The sequence below is a fragment of the Sander vitreus genome, chromosome 16 (genome assembly GCF_031162955.1).
Source record: "Sander vitreus isolate 19-12246 chromosome 16, sanVit1, whole genome shotgun sequence".
Taxonomy (NCBI): domain Eukaryota; kingdom Metazoa; phylum Chordata; class Actinopteri; order Perciformes; family Percidae; genus Sander; species Sander vitreus.
Window position 1 is genome coordinate 9643493 of NC_135870.1, and position 9882 is coordinate 9653374.

Here is a 9882-nt window from a genome sequence, read left to right on the forward strand (position 1 = left end):
GTTATCATGATAATATATAGTATTGTATATCTGAATTATGTTGACATTTTAATGTGATGTAAATATAATATAATTTTAAATATTTATTGGCTACATGCATGTGTGTGTATCTGTTCATTTGACGAAGGAACAATGAAATGCCGGAAGGGCCCGGCTCCATGCTGTCCTAGAAAAGGCATACATACCTACACACACAGACACACATAGACAAAGACGTTTTCTTGGGGTCCTTCGCCCACCTATCTATATAGCCCCAGAGTGAGAACAGTGCAGGAAATGGGCTCTTATTCACAACCTTGTGACAGACAGGACAACTGCAGAAACACAATCACAAGTGGTGTAAGAAGTAGTATCAGATCCTTTACTTAAATAAAAATAGCAATACCACACTGTGAAAATACCCCACTTCAAGTAAATGTCCTGCATTCAAAACCTTACTTAAGTAAAAGTATGTAAGTATTTTCAGCAAAATTTAAAAAGTGAAAGTAGTGACTATGTAGACAAAAGGTCACCGACATTGTGTTTTTATAATTATATATGATGTTTTGGGGTTAATATTACTGGTGCAATAACGTGTATGTTGCATTTTACTAATGCACATGTTGGTAACGATGGGTAGCTTAATCTACAATAATGTTTGTGTCCTGTGAGAACCACATGTCTCTCACAGGACTCAGAAAAACAGAAAAACAGCCCTGTTTTCAGCTTTTTTTCCATCTGATTCAAAAGGGGTTTTAGTAGTTTATTTATCTTAAACAGGATCATTTTCTCAACCCATGAATGTACACTTCAGTTCATCAATAAAAATATAAATCACTAAATGTTGAGATACATGGTTTAAAAAAAAAAAAAAGTAAAGTAACTACAGCTGTCGGACAAATGTAGTGAAGGAGAAAATACAATATTTGCCTCGGAGAATTAGTAATAGTGCATAAAATGGAAATACTCGAGTAAAGTACAAGTACCTTAAATTTGTACTTTACAGTACTAAATGTACTTAGTTACTTTACACCACTGACAATCCCACACACCCTAAATACAGAAATGAACTGTATCAGCAAATCACCAAAAAAGAACATAAAGTAGATTTGCTGCCCCACTAAGCAGACGTTCAAAGCCTTTAGACAGGAGCATTGCCTGGTTTTAGCTAAGGCCTGGCGCAGTGCAGCAGGCCACACAGTTGGCCTTTACAGGCTCACTGATCCGATCCATAATAACTGCACAAACGGTTCAGGGTCGCACAGTTGGAGGCCCATGTCTGTCTGTCCACCCAGCCTTTTATATCCACCTCCCCATCCTGCCCCAAGGTCTCTCTCTGGGCAGTGTGTCGGTGTGTGTCTCTCCTGCCAACCAAATGCTGCGACACTGGAACAAAGATACTCGTTATGCTGAACCCACAAGCCGCCACAACCCACAGACAACTCTGAGCCCCTCTAGTGCAGCCAGTCTGTAACTGGGTCTAACTTGTGTCCTTCAGTTTAGATAAATGAAGAGGGAGCGAGAGACAGTCAAGTGAAACAAAAGAGAAAAATGAAAGAGGGAAGTGGAAATGTGACCACACTAATTTCGTGCTGACATGCTGCCAGTCAGCGGAGAGAGGAGGTAAACCAAAGTCTCAATCTAGCAAAGGGATCAAAGGCAAGACACATCGAGGAAAACTAACTGGAACTCTGTGTGTGTGTGTGTGTGTGTGTGTGTGTGTGTGTGTGTGTGTGTGTGTGTGTGTGTGTGTGTGTGTGTGTGAGAGTGAGAATATTCACTATAAGAGGAGATATTTGTTCAGCCGGGGAATTCACTGATGAGATTAGGCACTGGAGCTCTGGTTAGGGGGTTTGGGGGGGGTGGAATGTAAACAAAAGGCAAGCGGAGAGAAAGAAATACTTTAGATCCAACTTCCCCGCTCCCTCCCCATCACCACCATTATTCTTCCTCCCTCTGTGGCTGCAAAGACAAGTGGGGTTCAGGGACTGGCCCCTGTAGTTTGTGTTAACATTATTAAGTGTGTTTTCTGCAAACATTTGCGTGTGAATTTATGAATAAACATATGCACGAGTGAGACAAGGGAGCATGAAACACTAAAGACTGCAATGGTTGTGCACAGTAATGATGGTTTGATAACCACACAGCTGGACAGTGTATAAGCCTTGACAGAGTTTCTTCTCTGTCATAACTAACTGGATGTTGGACACTTCAGAGAACAGTGACAGTGAATAATTATCTTTCTCTTTCGCGCACATCACTAATGCTGGTGCTAATGGACACTAATGGATGACAGTATGCTTTCTTCCTCTCTCTCTGAGAGCCGACCAAGTTTTGGGGGTACAATGAGAGGGTTCATGTACTATCAGCCAAATTCCATAATTAAAGGATAATTCTGGTTTATTAAAACTTGAGTTTGCATTTTAGCAATTGTTTCTCTCAGTTAAGATGTCATTGTACTCACTAGAGTAAAGGCTGAGATTGGGAACAAGTTGACATAGCAACAACGAGGTTCGAGAGGAAAATAAATTTCTTTAACAGTTTAGCCGGATTTGTGAAACTGAAAGTGAATGCACCACAACATGTCAGTAATATCCCTTATTGCACAGGAAGGATGTGTGCGTACACATTTGACATGTACAGTATAGGTCAAAGTCGAATCACAACATCCTGGGTGATCATTTTACAGTTCACCCTTTGTTTTCTCTTCCCCAAAGCCCAGTTTGGCTAACTGAGAATCTTTTTGAAACCTGTATGATTGTCTGGCTGCTCATATTTCTTGCCCACTCTGACTTCTTTTTATTGTCGCCACTTAATCCCAAGCAATTAAACTTGGTGAGTACAGGGTAATCACCAATTCACCAAATGTCTGTTAAAAACAATTGTGCCAATCCATCTAGTAGATTTGGAGATATTCAGAGATTCATCCTCTGGGCACCATGAATAGCTGTACCAAATGCCATAGAAATCCATCCAATAATTGTCAAGACAAGACATTTTACTCTTGAATAAAATGTTATCAAAATCCATGCAGCAGAACTAGAGATGTTGTCTTTTATATTCCACGCATTCTTCTTCCTTGTCAAAACCTGGCGCATGCATTGCCCGAAGCAGAAATGAAGAGTGCGCTACAGAGGTATAATACACTCACTTCTTTCTAACTCCACACCCCCAGACTTAATTTTCAAACTTCTAGCCTAGCCTTCAGCCCCAACACAGGCTGACATCAAGTGACACCAGTCCGTGCAGCTCCTTCTGCAGCCATAAAAGGCTCAACACAACTTTTTCACATAAGCAGTAGTATTCCCTGCAAACAGGCTTTGCTGTAGCCTATTACATTGGTGGAGTTCCACTTTAACCAAAAAGTTCAACCTCACGGTGTTGCGAGAAGAAAAGTAAGGGGATAACCAACAGACCAGCATTTACATCTCTTGTTTATAACAAAAAGAACACAATCTATAGGAAAACAGTAAATGCACTGTACACTACATATTATAGTATTATCCATTATCACACTGCTGCTGAATCCATCATCCAGACTTGAGAGCCCCATCGCATTTCCCCACTGTTTATTTTAGGGACCTCCTGATATGCAGCCTGACTGTGGCGAAAGAAGGAAACATTCACCAAGGGGCTCATGATCCGGGCCCAGGAGTGTGTGGGTGCGGCTGTATGTATGCAGGAGGGTGACAGGCCTTTCCACAGTGAATGTGATTGAAAGAGTTATGGACACCGCATGACTCTGTGGTTACAAAACAACCTCAAGAATCTACTCTGTGGCCTCGAGATGTTCACTGTAATTTGGTGTATGTGTGTGTGTGAGAGAGAGAGAGCAGGGGGGAGAGGTAAGGAGACACAGATGCTGAGATTTCCATTTACCCCTCAGTTCCACGTTCATTACAAATCCGTCCAGAGCAAAGTGAATGTTAAGACGCTCCAAATTAACCCTGAGAGTGACAGAAGCTGCCTCAGCTGTCTGTGGTATCACTTTCCATCCAAATGGTATGGATGGGGGTCTGACAACTGTTACCCTGACCTTGCTTCTATACACCACTCTCCCAAGACTCACTAGACTCTCTGGGGCGGGGTGGGATGAGATTACCAACATTCACAATCTCCACTGTCTCTCCAAAAACACAGCCATCAGATAACTTATGATGGGGTAGTTTCAAGCGTATGAAGAAGACACTAACATGTTAGGACCTCAGACTATGTCATCAAGTGGGTTTATATTGAATAAAATTGTTTGTGTACCTCTCTTGCATGTCACCTTGAATCACAGCAGAAGGCGACTAAACTAGTCCGCCAGAAATTGCTGACTTGGTTTATTGACTAAATTGGCAAGTCATGTCTGATTCGCATAACTAAATGTCACAGAGATAAGTCACATACTTTCCTCTTTCCACTTTACATCTTCATTAAGTAGCATATTACTTCGCTCTCTCAACTTATCGTCCTTGTACCTTCATTCTCATCTTATCATTGGTCCACATTTTGAGCTGAAATTTCACAGTTGTTGTATTCCTCCTTGGTCATTTTCTGGATCGGTCCCATCTCTTTCTTGTTCCTAAACAAGTCTAAAGCCATGCTAGCGGCTCTTTTTTGCTGTTCTACAGTGATGCTAGGAGCTAAATGGTAACACATCTTAGTTTAGCGTGTTAGAATGCTAACATTTGCTAAGTCGCACAGCACTGCATAAAAAGTTAGGGGGTCACCAATGTCATTAGGACACTTTGTGTGAGCGCCATGGCATCTGTACCAAATTTCAAATTGCAATCCATCAAATAGTTGTACAGACATGTCACTAAAAACAAAAATGTCAAGGGATCACCAAAGTTATTAGGATTCATTAGTATAGTCGTTTAGTATTTTAGTTTGGACCAAAGTGGTGGAATGCTTGACAGACGGACATTGCCATCCATAGAGCCATGCTGCTAGCTATCATAGCTAAAAACAGAGACAGTCCCACACCCCTGTCTATCACATATGAACCTCAGAGCACACCTGGCACTCACAATATCAAATGACACGGATCACCCCCTAAACCAACACTTCACATTACTCCCATCTGGTCGGAGATACAGAACGTCTGGGATATATAAATCTAAAGCCATATGCAATCTTGCGCTTAAACTTCACATTGGGTTTTTCCATGAGCCCTGGTGGTCATTACAGTTGTCAGGCCAATCAATGAGAGAGGTGACACGGAAAATGCAGTGACAGGAGCCCTTAATCCTGCTAATGACAGACATGATATTAGCTGTCGTGCTAGAATGCATAACGTCTGTAGGCCTACATGTCACATGTATTGTATACTGTATATATAGAAATGGGATGATCCTTGTTGACACTGAATTTACTTCTTCAAGCTCAAGCTTCATTGGCTGCAGACTGTGACAACCAACCGGGAGCCATCAATTAAAGCCAGAACTGTGTCTTCACATTAAACTGGTATATGATATCCGATCGAGGCTACTGGTTTCAACCAAGGCCAAGCGAGGGGCGAGAGGAGGGAGGGGAGAGTCCTCAGGGGGATGCTGGAGGGTGTGTGAAGCAGTGGCCTGCGTGCCGTCGACCAGCCGCCCAAGAGGGAGGCACATGGTGCCAACAGCTGCCATGGTGAAACGCCAACCCCTCTAAATGCTCCGTCCAGTAAACAACGCCGGGCTGAACACATGCCAATGGGGGAGCCTGGGTGAGGAAAGGGTGAATGTAGCGACCCAGCTGACGCCGTGGAGAAAGGAGAATTGACCCCTGTGAAATGGCTTATTAAAGTGTACACCATTCTGGGGGGCCAACGCAGGACAAGACAGTGAGGGAAACTCAAAACCCTCTTTGGCAGACTATGCACTATGCACGCCACAAGCCGCAGACAGGAAGCCCCAGATTCAGGAGATACTTCTATTGAATGCATTTACATAGACAGAGCCCACCGCATGCATGAAATGCTGATGACAGATGCTTTTATTTTCATTGCCGTACCCAAAGACTAATCATGCAGATAGTTAATTTTATCTTAAAGCTGGATGATGGGTGGATCTCTGCTAAGTATCCATCCTTCCCCACCCAAATAAAATGCATTCAGATCCATGTATTTACTTATTTTACAACAGTTGGAGTGCACTCTGTGAAGCCTGTTGGAGCTACTGAAGGTTCCCATGCTCTCAGGCCTGCTAGGGAGTGGTAGGAACAGATGTGATGTCTACTCTGCCTTGCTTGTAAAACAATCCATCTTCCACTTGGAAAAACATTACCTTCCACCTCCCATAACTCTCACTTTAATCAACGTGAAAACAAAATTACCCTTCATTTTGTAATGTCCTAATTGATGGTTAAATGTGATATAGGACCGTTAGAGTAATCTGATAAAGTGTCCTTCAATCTGTCACTTCATTTTGCTCTCACTACTTCTATGTCCTAACATACACACTCAATAATGCACACACACAAACACAAAACAGGAACTTGCTGGATCAACACTAAAATTAAAATAAATAAACTTCTTACCAAACTTCTTTCTCTCAAAAATCTAAAATTAAATAGCTCATCATGAAAGGCTAAACTAATTCTAAACCAGCACTTTTAATGTGTGGCATTTTTTCCACTACTTTTCATCTGTGTCTATGGACAAGCCAGCTGAATTCACCATTGCCTTGAGCAACTACGCCCCCATCAGGTTGTGTTTTCAAGAACCTGAAGGCTGCAAAGGCTGTTCACTGCAGGCTGAAATGTTTATGAGATATGATGCACTGTTATATATTAATACCCAACATGATTTAAAGCAGTTATAATTAGCTTCCCCTTGACCAGCTACAGCTACTGCTTATGTTAACGCAGCATAATAATAATTCAATAATATACTGACAGGGACAATTCATACATATGGATTAGTTTTACTTTATACAACTAAGTATATTAAGTATATTTTGTGACTAATACTTCTGTAATTTATGCTTTTACTTGTATGTTTGTAGTGTTTTATTGCTAAAGTAAATCTTCTGAATACTTCTTCCACCACTGCTTTTCAAGGGGTAAGTATAAAATAGCCACACTCAAAGTGAATATGCAAAATGTGTTAAGTATCATACAAGACTTTAGGCCAGTAACTGTGATACTCTGCTTCCTTCTAAATGACTGTGTCTGTGCAAACTGCAAACAAAAATGCAGCAGCATGACAAAGGGTGGGTTTCTCATGGCAGCAACTTCATTTTGAAGGGATGTGAGAGATTCTCTGATAGGAGATGTTCTAATACCATCATCCTAATCTTTGCATCCTGTAGTGTAAAACCAGGCCCACACCTGCCCATACAATCTTCTCTATCACTCTATTAACCACAACTGTGTGTGAGAAAGACAAACGATGCAACTCCACACCTTAGTATTTGTTATTCCCTTCTGACTATTCAAAAACATGATCTCTCTGCTGAGGTCCTATCTCAGACATCACACACCTGCCAAACGTGACAGCTGATTACAAGCATACGTGCCTCAGCAAGGATGAACTCACTCCGGGAATATTGTTCAGAGACCCTGGGCCATTAACAAACCGCATGGCTCAGCTTGATATTCAGGGGCTTATCAGGAGTTTAGACAGTGGTTAACCAACATTAACCACTCTCCTGGCTTTCCTATAAACACGACCTTAATGACAGGGTAGACTGAGTCTCTAAGGACAAACACTGTCAGTGTCACATACACTGTGTACCCACAGGAAGTGATGTAGGCCACAGATATCGCTGATTGGTCGTGGATTGACTGTATTGAAGTGACGGAGAGAAGTACCTGTTGCAATTTGAGTCGGGGAGAAAATGAAACATGAAATGTGAACAGTGAAGTGTGTGGTTGTGGTGTGCATCTATAGGTGGGGGTGCAGATGTTGTGTACTGTGTTCGGCGGCTGGATGGGTGTGAGAAACAGAGTTTGTGCATACCTGCATGTAAAACCTAAAAGGCCACTTCAGTTACAGCACTACATCCTGAGTTATTTCACTTTATCCCCCTTTGGCATTGTATAATCACTATGTAAACATTTAATAAATGTTTATCACACTAAAATAGTTGTAAGCAGATATATGAACATTTTACGGGTTTGTTAATTTGCAGTATTTGTCAGCTATTAAAACTTTTCCTATGAAGACTATATTCATATACCGGTATATTACAACTGTGTTTTTTAATGGTATTTTCTTTTATTATGTGTTTATACACCTTTCTCTATTTGGATGGGCGCCCACACAAAGACTTATGGTTGTTGACAAATACATTATTAGACCTTATATCGGCTTAGAACTGCATTATGTAATAACTGTGACTTTATCTCTTATCATTATCAATAAATCCTGTGTTACATTAACTTAACAGAAATAATGTGAAACAATCAATTTAATAATGCATTACCACAGTATGATTCATTACATGTTTATCCTATCACGACAAACATTCTGACAGGTTGTTACATTATCAGCAGCTACAAGGCTTCACACAGACAGAGCTTAATATCACTCAACACACTCACCCTGCACCGGGAGGACCAGCCAGTGGTTTTTAGGTGTTAACGTGAGGGTCTGTTCCAACCTGCCCCTTTGCCCGTAGTCTCCAGACACAGTCTAGTGGGAGGGTAGGTTTCGGTTGACAAGTCTGAGCGAAAGCAGAAGAAAATTAGGTGTGTGAACAAAACATAAATCTGCGTGTATCGTGGGTGTTTAAACTCTTCCCTACGTTTCTCGCATTTGTGCTATTTGACCAGAACTTTTCCAGGTGGACTTTTCCATTTCCTTTAAAACAGGGGGTGCCTTTTATGAATTTTCGACTGCTGTATGGCTCATGATGAGGGACTGGTGGTTGCATGGAAATTTAGATAATGTTTAACTGGTACTAAGGTGGAACGTAGAATGTATTTATTATCACTGAATATTTAAAATGGTCTTTGAGTATAGTTGTTGGACACATACTTCAAGCATGATTAATCTTAACATTAATATACATAGAATGACATATTATAACATATCAATATCAAACACAGATCCAAAACATCTGTATTTGTAACTATGTCTTTTTTTATATTTAGTCATACATTCAAGAAAAAAAGAACATGTCTTTCTGATATATTGCTATAAATCTGTCTGTTGCTTTAATCTTTATCAGCTAACCTAAGCCAAAGAAACGTGTACTTTAAACCTGCCAAAACATGACATTGATGGAAAGGGGGCCAGGTAGTATTTTAATATACTGCTTAGTAAGATAGTGTAGCCCAGCCTACATAGCACCAGAGCGCCCCTTAGTGGACGAATGCCATATCCACATTGCCTGCACTCTTTAAATGTCCCTTGTTCTTATCTTTGATTTTTGGCTCTTATCTTTGGGAATAAAGTAGTATACTATAATCTGGTGTTGCACATACACATACATCTTGACTTTTTAATGTTCAATGATGTGATTGGCATACTGTTCTCATATATAATTCAGAATTTTGTTTTGTTGTATTCTGTAATCTCATATTAAATATATATCACATATTAACTCATTTAATACATTTTGTCGTTATTTGTTGTTATTGTATTCATATTATTTTATGTTTGTACACATTATGCTTGAATATATTATTATGCATATACAGTATATATTTCAAATATACTGTATCTATTACAGTATATCTATTATCTATCACTTTGATCTGGAATATAGGGAAACCACTCCACTGGTTTTTGCAAGTATGTTTCATGTATTCACATGATGTAGGGTAATGTACATTATATAGCATTTTAACTTGATTTATTTGTTATATACCTGTGTTTTGAGCAATTGCAACACTTACATTTAGCCCCCATTAGCGTTATTGCGAAGTCTTATAATGATATTAAAGCTGCCTTAACATTTCACTGTGGACAACCCTTCAGGTGTAAAA

General features: G+C 40.3%; 1 protein-coding gene across 1 annotated transcript in view; it reads right to left on the reverse strand.

The window, feature by feature from the left end:
• Positions 1-8577, reverse strand: part of notch1a (notch receptor 1a) — a 35505-nt gene extending 26928 nt beyond the window's left edge. Inside the window, exon 1 of the mRNA XM_078271041.1 lies at positions 8494-8577. The gene's annotated coding sequence lies outside the window, so the exon portion shown is untranslated. The remainder of the gene's footprint in view (positions 1-8493) is intronic.
• Positions 8578-9882: the final 1305 nt, after the last annotated feature.